Raw genomic sequence first — 12,508 nt, 5'->3', positions numbered from 1 at the left:
TTCTCCATTATTTCCTATGAGAATAAGGCTCCATAGGGAATAATAGAGTTCCCTCCCCTCCCCCCGCTTTCTCTCACACACTCACGCACACACTTAACTTTCTCTGGTGCCTCCACAACGAGGTCTGGAAAATACAGGGGCTACACTGCTCTCTTTTACACACACACTCACTTGTCTGAAATGAAAGCAATATAAATGGAGGGGCTGCACTCTGACGAGGTCTGCTGTTGCTAACTTTTCCCCATGAAGTACTTCCTTGCTTCCTGCTCCAATTTAAAGGCACACACACATTTTAAAACTGGACCTGTTTACAGATCCTGCCGGAGATCTAGAGGTACATGGTGGCTGTGGGGGAGGAGCTTCCGCCCCTGGCCAGCTGGCTGGGGGCGGGGGGGAAGCCTGTAAAACTGGGGGATCTCCCGCTGGGACCTGGGGATTGGGAATCCTATGACAAACATGAGCATGTGGAGTGATCAACTTAAGAGAGTATGTACAGGAATGCAGCATGGCTGATGAAAAGCTGTTCAGTCATGAGGATAAGAAGTCCATGCAAAGCCAAACTAGCAAACCACAGATTGCCTGTGAGAAACCCAGGGGAAGATGTGAGATGGCAGCTTTTTCCTAAACCGTTGTTGGGACTGGGCTGATAACTGAATTACAGCTACCATAGTTTTTGTTGACTTGAAGGTCAGTGAGTCAATGAAGGTTTCCTTGGATCAAACTCAAAGATTGTTTGGAGGAGCCTGTCATACAAGTAAATGAGGAATTAGCTCATTTCCCATCAAATTATGAGACGATTGAATGGCTCAGACAGAAACGTTTCCTGACTTAAGTCACCAACTCCACACCTTTATAGGACTGCTGAGTTCATGCCTAAGTCCAGTAGCCTTTAGAGGTCAAAGAGGTTTTCTCCATTCTCATTTTTCTCCCTTCTATGTTCCTGTTGCTTTGGCAGTGGGGTTTCTGTTCTGCATGTGTTTTTCTCACTCTAGCGGTTGATTTGATGTTGCATCACTTTACGTTTGACATAAAAACCTGCAGTTTATATCTGCAGGGAGATATGCCACATACAATAAAGAAAAATGGGAATGTGGAAAGGCCCAAGGTTTGTATCAGGATTCTGCTGGTCCTGATGCTGTCATATGTGTGTTTCCTGCAACCAGAAATAATACATCTGTCTGACATCACAAAGCTCTCAAAGTGGGTCAAATGATGGTGCACAGGTGTAAACAGTTTGCAACAGTGCCATTTTTAAGTGCCTTGCATACTTTAAAGACAACTGAGGGCAGCAAACCAGAGTGGAATTCAATGCTAAGCAATTTGTAGAACATTGATTATTGGCTCTATGAAGATCAAGCCCCCACACCCATCCTGTATCAGATGCAGGCAGCAAATACAACCTAAAAGAAACCCTGTGGTGACGGCTCTTAAATAACCAACTTTGTTTGGTGGATCGCTGTTTTTAATGAGAGCACGAGGGACATGGTAAAGCAAACATTTTGCTAAAATGTTTTCAGAAAGGCCCACTGGAATTCTAAATGGTTCTTATTTGGTGTGCTTTGCATAATTTGTTACACTAAATACAAACCAGATTGCAGCTGCAGCTGTCAATGCACAAACTCTGATTCAGAGTTTCACAAGGAGGTGTTGTTGGCTAATATAGAGAAAATAAAAAGGAAACTGTACTATATGGGCCGTGTGATGCTGGCTGAGGAATGCAGGCTGGATCCTCTAGAGCACTGTTTCCCATTTGCAGGGTCGGGGCCCGGTACCAGACCATGGAAGCCTCACTACCAGGTCACAAGAAAAACCAAAGCTAGCCCCGCCCCCAGCAAAGCATGACCTCTGCTCTGCTTCCTTCCACCATCTCTCTGTTGTGCAGAGAAAAGCTAGCCTTGAAGGCTGCAAAGCCTGAGCTCCATTTGGCTTCCTTCCTTCCCCTGTCTCTGTGTTGTGCAGAGAAAAGCTAGCCTTGAAGACTGACACAGGCTGCAAAGCCTGAGCTCTGTTTGGCTTCCTTCCTTCCCTCATCTCTGTGTTGTGCAGAGAGGAGCTGGGCTGTCTCTCCTTCCTTCTCCCCCTCTCCCAGTGTTTGAGAGAAAAGCTGGCGTCCACTGGCACTTTAGGCCCATGAAGTGTTCTTCAAGGTATGAGCTTTCATGTGCCTTGCAGTATGTTCTTTTGGGGAGATTTCCCGGGAGGCCTGGGTGGCAAAGAAGGGGTGTGTGCTTTTTTCAGCTGGGAGGGGCGGGTAGTAGGCATTCCAGTAGCTATTTTTTTTTACTGAACAACCTCTGAGCAGAATTGTTGCTGGCTGGGGTAATCTGATGGTGAGTAAGGCTTTTCCCCCCTTTGTTCCCCCTTCTTTCTTTTTCCATCTACAAGGGATGCTCTGTCTGTATTCTTGGTGCTGGGTGTGGGGGGAAGCAACAGTGGGAGGGCTTCTAGTGCCCTGGCCCCACTGGTGGACATTCTGGTGCTTTTTATTTATTTATTTATTTATTTAAGATTTATATCCCGCCCTTCCCACGAGTGGGCATTGTATGAGAGAATTTTGTACTGGATGGTCCACTGGTCTGATCCAACATGGCCTCTTTCTTTCCATGTCTTTCTTTTCTTTTTCTTTCCTTTCCTTCCATTTCATTCTTTCCCTTTCTTTCTTTCCTTCCATTTTTACTGGATGAAACTTTTCTGTTCATCATACTGTTGTTGCAGACATAGGAGATCTGTCAATGAAAAATTGGCACCCCCAGTTGTAGCCAGCTGGCTTTTCTATGAGATTTCTGTGTGTGAGTGAGAGTGAGAAGTGTGGGTCAGAAAGAGATTATTGAAGATTACTGGTGTATATCTCAACAGTCCTGGAAGTGATGGTACTATAAACGTGGCACCATTTTACTGGTCCTGCTTTTAACAGCTGTCTGACACCAAAATTAAACTCCTCCTGTAAATATTAAAAAGGATGAAAGATGTTCACTGGCTAAATCTCTGCACAAAAGGTTGCTTTTAAAGGCATGGGAAACACAGCCAGTAAAAAGCTGCAAGCCCCTCATAAATATCCTTTTTGGGATAACTGCAGAAAAGCTTGTATGAACTTTATATAACTTGAAATTAATTCATTAATTGCAGTACAATTCTCTGCTACCTTTCACAGGAATTCCCCAGTGTTTTAGTCAAGGAAAAGTATGAAAAATAGCTGTCAAAAGATTTTCTTGAAACATCTCTTGGCCCTTGACCTGGAAGTGACACCACAGGAAATGACATAATTCCTGTCTCCCAGCTCCACCCCCAAAGTCTCCTGGCTCCACCCCCAAATTTTAGTGGGCCATGAAGGAGAAAGAAAAATAACTGGGCCACGGGAAAGAAAAGTTTGGGAAACCCTGCTCTAGAGGAGTGACTTCAGATATGCTGTTTTGGCTGCGTTTTTGCTCTTTGGCAAAGTTCTCTGTTATCAGTCGAGTCTAAAACAAAAAGTGCAAGTGGAATCATGCAAGGCTTTCTGTATGGAAATTGTCTTCTTGTGGCAGCAGCTGGCCTAGGCAGCCGATGAGGGGGTTCTAGAGGTGGTGGCAGCTACCCAGCCCATTGCTGAGGGGAGGAGAATGTGGTCAGTGGCAGGACAACGGCCACCAACATAATAGGCAGAGGCAAACATTTGGCACCCCTAGAAGTCATGCACCAGCAGGGCTTTTGGGTCCTACCAAAAATGTGTTGCTTGCACGGCCTCAGCAATGCTGCCTCCTCGCCCACCACGCCCTGCCCCTCCTCCTTGGACAGTAGTTAGGGGACAGCCCCCTGCCCTGGGTCTTGACCACAAACAGACACCAGACAGTGAATAATCATGCTTGGTTAGGGTTGCCAATGGAGCAGTGGATCCCCAGTTTGGAGGCCCTCCCCTCACTTCAGGGTCCTCAGAAAGCAGGGGGGGATGTCTGCTGGGCACTCATTATTCCCTATGGAGACCGATTCCCATAGGGTATAATGGAGAATTAATCCACAGGTAACTGGGGCTCTGAAGGGGCTGTTATTTGAGATAGAGGCACCAAATTTGCAGCATAGCATCCAGTGCCTCTTCTCAAAACACGCTCCAAATTTCAAAATGATTGGACCAGGGGGTCCAATTCTATGAGCCCCAAAAGAAGGTGCTCCTATCCATTATTTCCAATGGATGGGAGGAATTTAAAAGATGTGAGGTCCCTTTAAATGTGATGGCCAGAACTCCCTTTGGAGTTCAATTATGCTTGTCACATCCTTGCTCCTGGCTCCACCCCCAAAGTCCCCAGATATTTCTTAAATTGGACCTGGCAACCTTGAGCTTGGTGGAACTCAATCTGCCAACTGCCAAGAGCGACACATACAAAGGCAGACAAATTGACTAGTGATGTGAAGCTGAGGTATTTGCTCCTGAAATAAATTAACAGTGTATTTTTAAAGATTTACTGCCATTTAAATTCATGCTATTGTCAAGGTTATTTCACTTGTGTGCTTTCACAGCCTTATCTGAGTTGTAGCCACCAACTCCAGTAGTCTAATGAGATGGTTGCCATTTGTCCACCTGTAGCAGGCAACTCCCTACCAGCAGCACTCCTCTTCTCCTGCCATTTTACTAGAGGGGGTGGGGGTAGGGAATAGTGTTGCCCAATGCTGCAACTTCACCTCTGGTTGGAAAATGGAACTTCTCTGGTGCAACACAACAATGCTGTGGGAACTGCAGAAAATCCAAAGTATCATATTGCAATAACATCAGTTCTAGGTTTGTAGCCAGAAGTTGACAACGTGGTGCTATGCAACTAGGCTTGCCAGTCCCCAGATCCGGGCAGCCTGCCTCCAGCCAGCTGGCCAGTAGGGGAAGCCCCGCTCCAACAGCCACCATGTGCCTTTAAATCTCAGGCAGGTTCAGAAGCTTGCAACTGCTTCTCTTTTGGAAGGGATGTGTGTGCCTTTAAATCTCAGCGAGACTGAAGCTGGGGGTGGGGGGGTGAGCAGGAAGAACCACATGTGTGTGATCTAAGAAGAGAAGCAGATTGTGGTTTTGAGCATTTCTTGCCTGTAATTTTGTCTTGTCAATGAAAAGGTGCATTTGAAAATTATGTATAATGTTATAATGATTTAATTTTTAAAAAAATTTAAAAAATATTTTTGTATTGCAATGAACATTCTTTGTATTACAGTGGATCTTATTATTATACAGCTTAGAAAATCTTCTAGTGAAAGGAGATATAGAGTACTGGCTCATTAGCTACAGCCATGCAAGCTGAATTTATGATCCACCTTGAACTGGACTTGCATCCTTTGGAATAGGAGCAGAAGACTCTTATCTGTGTGAAATTATAATCATATGAATCATTAAGAATTTTAATATATGTATTGGAATTCTTTGTTCCCCTTTGTATATTTTTGGCTTGTTCCCATTGAGTAGTAGATGTTCATGTGAGAATCTAATTCTGAATATATTTAAGATATTGTCAATTTCACATAAGTGTTGTATATTTCATTTTATGCATAGAGGATGGCTATTCATGGAGGCTTTGTTCTCCATACTACCTGGAGGTTGGCAACCCTTTACAGTGATCATTCACCTGGAGAAAATGGCTCTTTTGGAGGGTGGACACTATAGGGGGACCTGCTGCCCCTCCCCAAGTTGTGTTCCCTAATCTCCAGGAGTCCATTCTGAAGGACATCTCTACAAAGGTTCACAGCACTTATGTTTTAGATATGCCAGCAGTTGTAAGATTGTTTATGATAAATTACATTACATTGAAAGAGGCACTACTTTGAATATTTCTGAAGCAATTTCATTATTGATGAGTATGCCTAGGGATGGAATTCTAGGAGGAGCAACTTTGCATATTAGGCCGCACACCCCTGATGTAGCCAATCCTCCTGGAGTTTACAAAAAAGAGCTTTGTAAACTCTTGGAGGATTGGCTGCATCAGGGAGATATGGCCTAATATGCAAAGGCGCTCCTGCTAGAACTCCACCCCTGAGTATGCCACAGGTGTTCTGTCATTTATTGACTGGAACTATCCCCAACTCTCCAACTGGGGGGGGGGGGGGGGGAAATAGGAAAAGATCAGGGATCTGTCAGATTACACCTGTGGTTCATGCCCACTCTGAGGTGATCATTTTAAAATGTGAATGTTGGGTACTTTGTTTTAGGGGCATCTAGATAATTTCTCTAAGCTAAGATATTTCATCATTATTTCCAAAGAAAATGGTACAGCAAAATCTGAACTGCGTCAAGAATTTTAGTGTCATCTCTGCAGGCCCGGTGCTAGGGGTTCCAGCACCCCAGGCCAAACCCTGCCCCCCCAGGTGTCTTTGGTGGTGTCATTGGGGGTGCAAGTGCTTGGCCCACTCCTGTGCTTGGCCCGCTCTCCCTTCAAAGGGAGCAGGAAAGACCTCTTCCCGGCTCCCTCTAAAGCGGGCAGACCAAGCGGTGCGTTCTTTCAAGAATGCACGGCTTGGCCCACACCTTGCCCCTGACTTCACCAAGGTTTCCTGAGCCTTGGCAAAGTCCAGATGGCAGCGAGCATGCTCAGAGCCGGGCTCTGCCTGTGCCCCCCACCAGGGCTGGCGCGCAGGAGTAGGCCAAGCAGGTGGTGACCTAGGGGCACCACCTGGCCTAGGGGCGCCACAAAGAGCCTCCTCTACTTGCTGAGGCTTCCTGAGGCTCAGCGAGTCAGGAAGACAGCAGGTGTGCTCAGAGCCCGGCTCACTGCCATCTGGACTTCCCTCAGGAAACCTTGGCAAGGTCGGGGGGCACAGCAGTAAGCACACTCCTAGGCCAGGTGGTGCCTACTTGACCTACTCCCACGCCCTGCATCTCTGCAGTGAAGGACAACATGGAGGGCCTGACTGAATGCTTGTGCATGAACCCTTGCAATGCTTTTGAAAATCATCTTTGGGAAGGTGCTACTTTCAGTAGAGGAATATGCAAGAGGAGAGCATGTTTAAACCTTTCTCTTTCTCAATTTCTCTCAAAATTGTCTGCCCAAAGCTGAGTTTATCCTGCAAGAGGGAAACAGGAAAATATTTAGGATTGCTAACAGCTAGCAACTGGCAGAAGTTTGGGGGGGGGCATAGAAGGGTACCGTTGGCATGACACCATTTTATCACTCCCACTGAAAACTTAGAAGTGACATCTGTGGTAAAAACCATATCGTTTCTAGTGATTCCTAGAGTGCTGTGATGTTACTTCTGAATTTCCCCTGAAAGTGAGGCAATGCCTTTGCACTAGCGATTTAATTTCTCCCCACTTCTGCTAGAAGCTTGAAGGGCAGTAGGAGGTCGGAAATTTTCCACTTCCAATAAATAAATGATAACCCTGTGGAAAACTGTTAAATACTGGGTTCGATGCATCAGAGTAAAACAGGAACCATGTTTTATTGATGACTACATACCAAGACAAAATGGTTGGGCTGTGGCCCTGCTTATATACATACCTAGAACCACCCCCCTATACCAAATCACAGCAGTCATGCTTCACACCAGAACTGCTCCTTGATTCACACCAGGAGTTCAGATCTCAGAATATACTGCAGACTCTCCCAAGTTCCTGCGGTAGCCCAGCACGTGGAAGTTCCCCCCCCAAACAAGAACCCAAAACTTTGCCCCTCTTTGTGGAATGATTTTGAAAAGAAAAACAGCAGATGGGGAGAAGAACTCCACTTACAATCACAGTCTCCAATGCTGCTTTTTAAAGTAAAATAGTGTCCTGTGGAACGTCCTCTTTAACCTAAATTTTGCTGGTGTGTGAAGAATAAAACAATGCGGAGAAAATCTTGATCACAGTAAGACTGCAAAATATCTTGGATTAAGGCTTCCAGGCACCTGGCAGAGTTGGGGGTGTGTGTGACATTTTTCTCAGAAGTGATATCATCAGGGCTTTTTTTCCAGCAGGAACTCATTAGCATATTTGACCACACCACTTGACACCAAGCCAGCCAGAACTGCATTCCTGTGTGCATTCCTGCTAAAAATAAAAGCCCTGGATATCATGCCTAAGAATCTCTGGAAACACTATGGTAAAATCATAATGTTTCTTGTGTTTCCTAGACTGTGCTGACATTGCTTCTGGGTTTTGCCTGGAAATTATGTCACACTTTCTCTGACTACTTTTTAAAAAATGTTATTTTGCTCCCTCCAGCTGCAGGAAGAGTGGCAGCAAACTGTCCACCCTGGAACTGGCATCATGTATGGAGCTGAGACTATTAGTCAGCACAGTGTAGTAGTCCAAGTTGTCAGTCTAGGGCCTGGGAGACCAGGTGCAAATCTCCTCTCAGCAATGCTGTGTAACCCTGGGCCAGTCATCTTGGTTCCTCATCCTCTTGGAGAGGAGTGACAAGTGGAGTGCCTCAAGGATCTGTCTGGGACCTGTATTGTTCAACATCTTTATAAATGATTTGGATGAAGGAATAGAGGGAATGCTTATTAAATTTCAAGATTATACTAAAGGGACTGCAAACACAGAAGAAGACAGAAACAGGATACAGGATGACCTTGACAGGCTGGAAAACTGGGCTAAAATCAATAAAATGAATTTTAACAAAGATAAAGTTCTGCATTTAGGTAAAAAAAATCCAATGCATGGTTATAGGATGGGGGAGACTTGTCTTAGCAGTAGTATGTGCGAAAAGGATCTAGGGGTCTAAGTGGCTCATATGCTGAACATGAGTCAACAGTGTGATGCGGTGGCTAAAAAGGCAAATGCAATTTTGGGCTGTATCAACAGAAGTATAGTGTCCAGATCACGTGATGTGATGGTATCGCTTTACTCTGCTCTGGTAAGACCTCACCTGGAGTATTGTGTTCAGTTTTGGGCACCACATTTTAAGAAGGATATAGACAAGCTGGAATGGGTCCAGAGGAGGGCGATGAAGATAATTTTGCCACTCAAACAAACTGGCAGGTCATTTTGGGTACGTGAAGACGCTCCACCTAATTAGCCGTCTCTATTGGTTTCAGCAATCCAGGAGGCTTCCCCCCTCTCCTTTTTGCCATTATGCATATGGGACAGGAAGATACAAACTCAGATACATCTTTCTTTAGAGAGGGCCACCAGAACTGCCGACTAATGAGGTGGAGCGTCTTCATGTATCCAAAATGACCTGCCGGTTTGTTTGAGTGGCAAAATTGTAGAACTTCTGCCCTCAGAGTTCTGGGGACGTATAGTTTCTCCTCCCTATACCATAACCCATCCTCCTTTTTCTGAATTTCCCCTGGTCGGTCGTCTCCTTCCTTCTCTGTCTCCACAGCCATCCTTTCGGTCCCCCACCCCTCCGATTTTCGTTTGGTTTGGGACCGGGTTGTTACAACAGCGGCCACTTGCGAGAGAGACACTAAGGAGTCTACAACTTCCTCCCTTTGACTATTGTGCTGGGGCAGGCAGGAAAGCGCGTCAGCCAAGAAATTCTTGGTGCCGGGAATATGCTTCAGCACAAAGTCGAATTTGGAGAAAAACCCCGCCCACCTGATCTGTTTTTCACTCAGCTTCCTCCTGCCAGTAAGGGCTTCGAGGTTCTTATGGTCTGTCCATATCTCGAAAGGGATTTTGGCCCCCTCCAACCACGACCGCCAGGTTTTCAAAGCATAAGTCACAGCAAATGCCTCTTTAAACCACACCGATTAGTTTCGTTGTTCGGCAGATAACTTTTTTGAAATGTATGCGCAAGGTCTTAGCCTCCCTTCCTCGCCTTTCTGCATGAGAATGGCTCCCACGGCCACATCGGAGGCGTCACATTGCACAATGAAGGGCCGCAACTCATCGGGGTGGCTCAGGACTGGCTCGCTAGTAAACAGCCATTTGAGTTTGTCAAATGCCTCTTGGCATTTCAGTGTCCAATTTAGATGGGCCCCTGGCCGCTTGGCCTCGGGCCCCTTCCCCTTCATCTTTAATAACTCCGTGAGGGGGAGCATGATCTGGGCAAACCCCGCTATGAAGTTTCTGTAGAAATTTGCAAACCCGAGGAAAGATTGTAACTGTCTACGTGTCCTCGGGGGAGCCCAATCTAATACGGCCTGTACTTTGGCCAGGTCCATAGCCAGCCCCTGCGCAGATACCTGAAACCCCAAGTAGTCCAGTTCGGTCTTATGGAACTCGCACTTGGACAGTTTGGCATATAACTTGTGCTCCAAGAGTGCTCAGCACCTCCCTCACTAATTTTACATGAGACTTCTCATCCTGTGAGTAAATAATGATGTCATCCAGGTACACCACCACCCCCTTGAACAAAAATTTTCGCAATACATCATTGATAAAGTTCATGAACACTCCCGGTGTGCCCTGTAGTCCAAACGGCATCACTAAATACTCAAATTGTCCCATGGGAGTATTAAAGGCTGTCTTCCATTGATCCCCCTCCTTTAGGCACACTCTGAAGTACACGTCCATCAAGTCCAGTTTGGTGAAAATCTTCCCTTCGGACACAGCGCTTAACAAGTCTTTGAGCCGTCCTTCTTTTTCCTAAACAGCACCGGGGCAGCATGGGGGGCCGTTGCCGGCCTGATGAAACCCCATTTCAAGTTCCGGTCTAAGAATTTGCGTAGTTCCACTTTCTCGGCCCACCCCATAGAGTACAGCTTCGCTTTAGGTAGTGACTGCCCGGGTATTAGTTCTATGGCGCAGTCAGTGCTCCTGTGGGGGGGAAGTTAGTTCGCGCCTTGCTCACTAAGCACCCCCATCAAGTCCCGATAGGCTTTCGGCACAGCTGGGATCTCCTCCATTGTCAGGCAGACCCTCTCCTTCGAAGGAGGAGGCTGTGGACCCCAGTCCAAATTCCATAGGTGGGTCTCGCATAGTGGATCTACAAACTTTATGGTTTGGTCCCCCCATCAGATGCTTGGCTCATGTTTCGCCAACCACCCCACTCCCAGGACTACATCATAAGAGCAGGAGGGAGCAATCACAAGCGATTCTTGGTCCCAATGCCCTTCAATCCCTACCGGTAACAACTGAGTCTCTAGCACGCAGGGCTCTCCCTGCATTACAATCCCGTCCATCTGCTCGAATTGTATGGGAAAGGAGAGGGTCGTGGTGGTCAACCCCAGGGCGTCCACCAACTTCGGGGTGATTAGCTCCCGATTGCATCCTGAATCAATCGGCTCTCACCTGCGTGAATCTTTTGAGTCTAGGGTTCAACAGTTTCACTGGTACAAAATATAACGACCCAGTTACTCTCACCCTGAGCGGTGCCGGTTCCTCCACGGCCTACTGGTTGGCACCCTTTAGAGCAGGTCGTCCCTGTTTCCCAACGGCTCATCCATCCACACCAGCTCGCTCAGCTCATCCGCTAGGAAGGTGTCTTCCTCTGGCTCCCTGATGGTCGCTGCACTGCCTTTCGCTGCTTCCTTAGGGTGGCCCAGTGTTTTCTTTGGAGCAGGGGTGCCCGGCTTGGGTGCGCTTGGTGGTGCCCACGGAGGGTTAGGGCAATTGCTGGCCAGGTGGTTGGGGTCTCCGCACTGAAAGCATTTGTGAGGCCCCACAGCTTTTCCGCTGCCACCTCCCCCTGCAGGTTTCTTCACTTCCGATTTGATCACTGTCTTCAGATCTCGATTCCCCTTCCCACTCTGCTGCTGGCGTTGCATGGCCACTCGCTTCATATTGGTCCCAACCTCACCCGCTAATTCAATCCAGCCCACCAGCATGGCGGGTCTGGCCTGGCTAAGGGCCCGATCCAGTATGCCTGCGTTCAGGTCCCTAGTGAAGTGCTCGATCTTCATCAGCTCACTCCACCCCCTCACTTTTGCGGCATGGCCCGAAACTCTGCAGCGTACTCTCAAATCGACTTCGACCCCTGCTGCATGTCATGCAGAGCCGCTAGCACCCGGGTCTCTTGGAGAGGGTCTTCGTACTGAGCCATCAGAGCCTGGAGGAATGTAGCGACATAGTCCAGTTCCGGGCTCATGGCTTCGTACAAGCTCACGTACCATCTCTTGGTGTCCCCCTTCAGTTTCGAACCCAAATAGTCCACTCAGCTAAATTTGTCGGGGAACGTGTTCCCCCAGTAGTGCATGTAGCTGTTAGCCTGGATCGTGAAGTATTCCACTTCCTCCGGGTCCCCATCGAATGTGGCATCTAGCTCTTGTCCACGGCTGCCGTCCCTTGGTGCTGGGGGTGCAGCTGGCCTTGGTGCTGGTCCCGCTGGTGGTGGGGCAGCCGGGGCCCCCGGGGCTGCTGGCTGCTGGGCCAGCGGGGGTGGTTGAACCCTCCAAGGTCCAGGTAATCCCAGGGATCTGGTGATCTCCCTGGAGATCTCCCCCACCATTCGCGTGGTCATCGCCTCCATTTCGTCCCTCAGCCCTTTGGCCACGGTCTCCACCTCTTTGCGGACCATCGCACAGAACTCGCGGGCCACCTCGTCTTCCTCCTCCTTCGGGGTCAGGGCCTCTAGATCCCTCTCCCCCAAATTGGGATCTCCATCTGGTAGGGGAATGACCACGATGGTATCGATCTCCTCTGGCTCCATCAGTCCCGGGTTGCCGGCCCTCGCATTGGCCATCTTCACCCGGC

This window comes from Heteronotia binoei, chromosome 9 (genome assembly GCF_032191835.1).
Source record: "Heteronotia binoei isolate CCM8104 ecotype False Entrance Well chromosome 9, APGP_CSIRO_Hbin_v1, whole genome shotgun sequence".
Classification (NCBI taxonomy): Eukaryota; Metazoa; Chordata; class Lepidosauria; order Squamata; family Gekkonidae; genus Heteronotia; species Heteronotia binoei.
Note: the sequence above shows the minus strand (reverse complement) of the source record.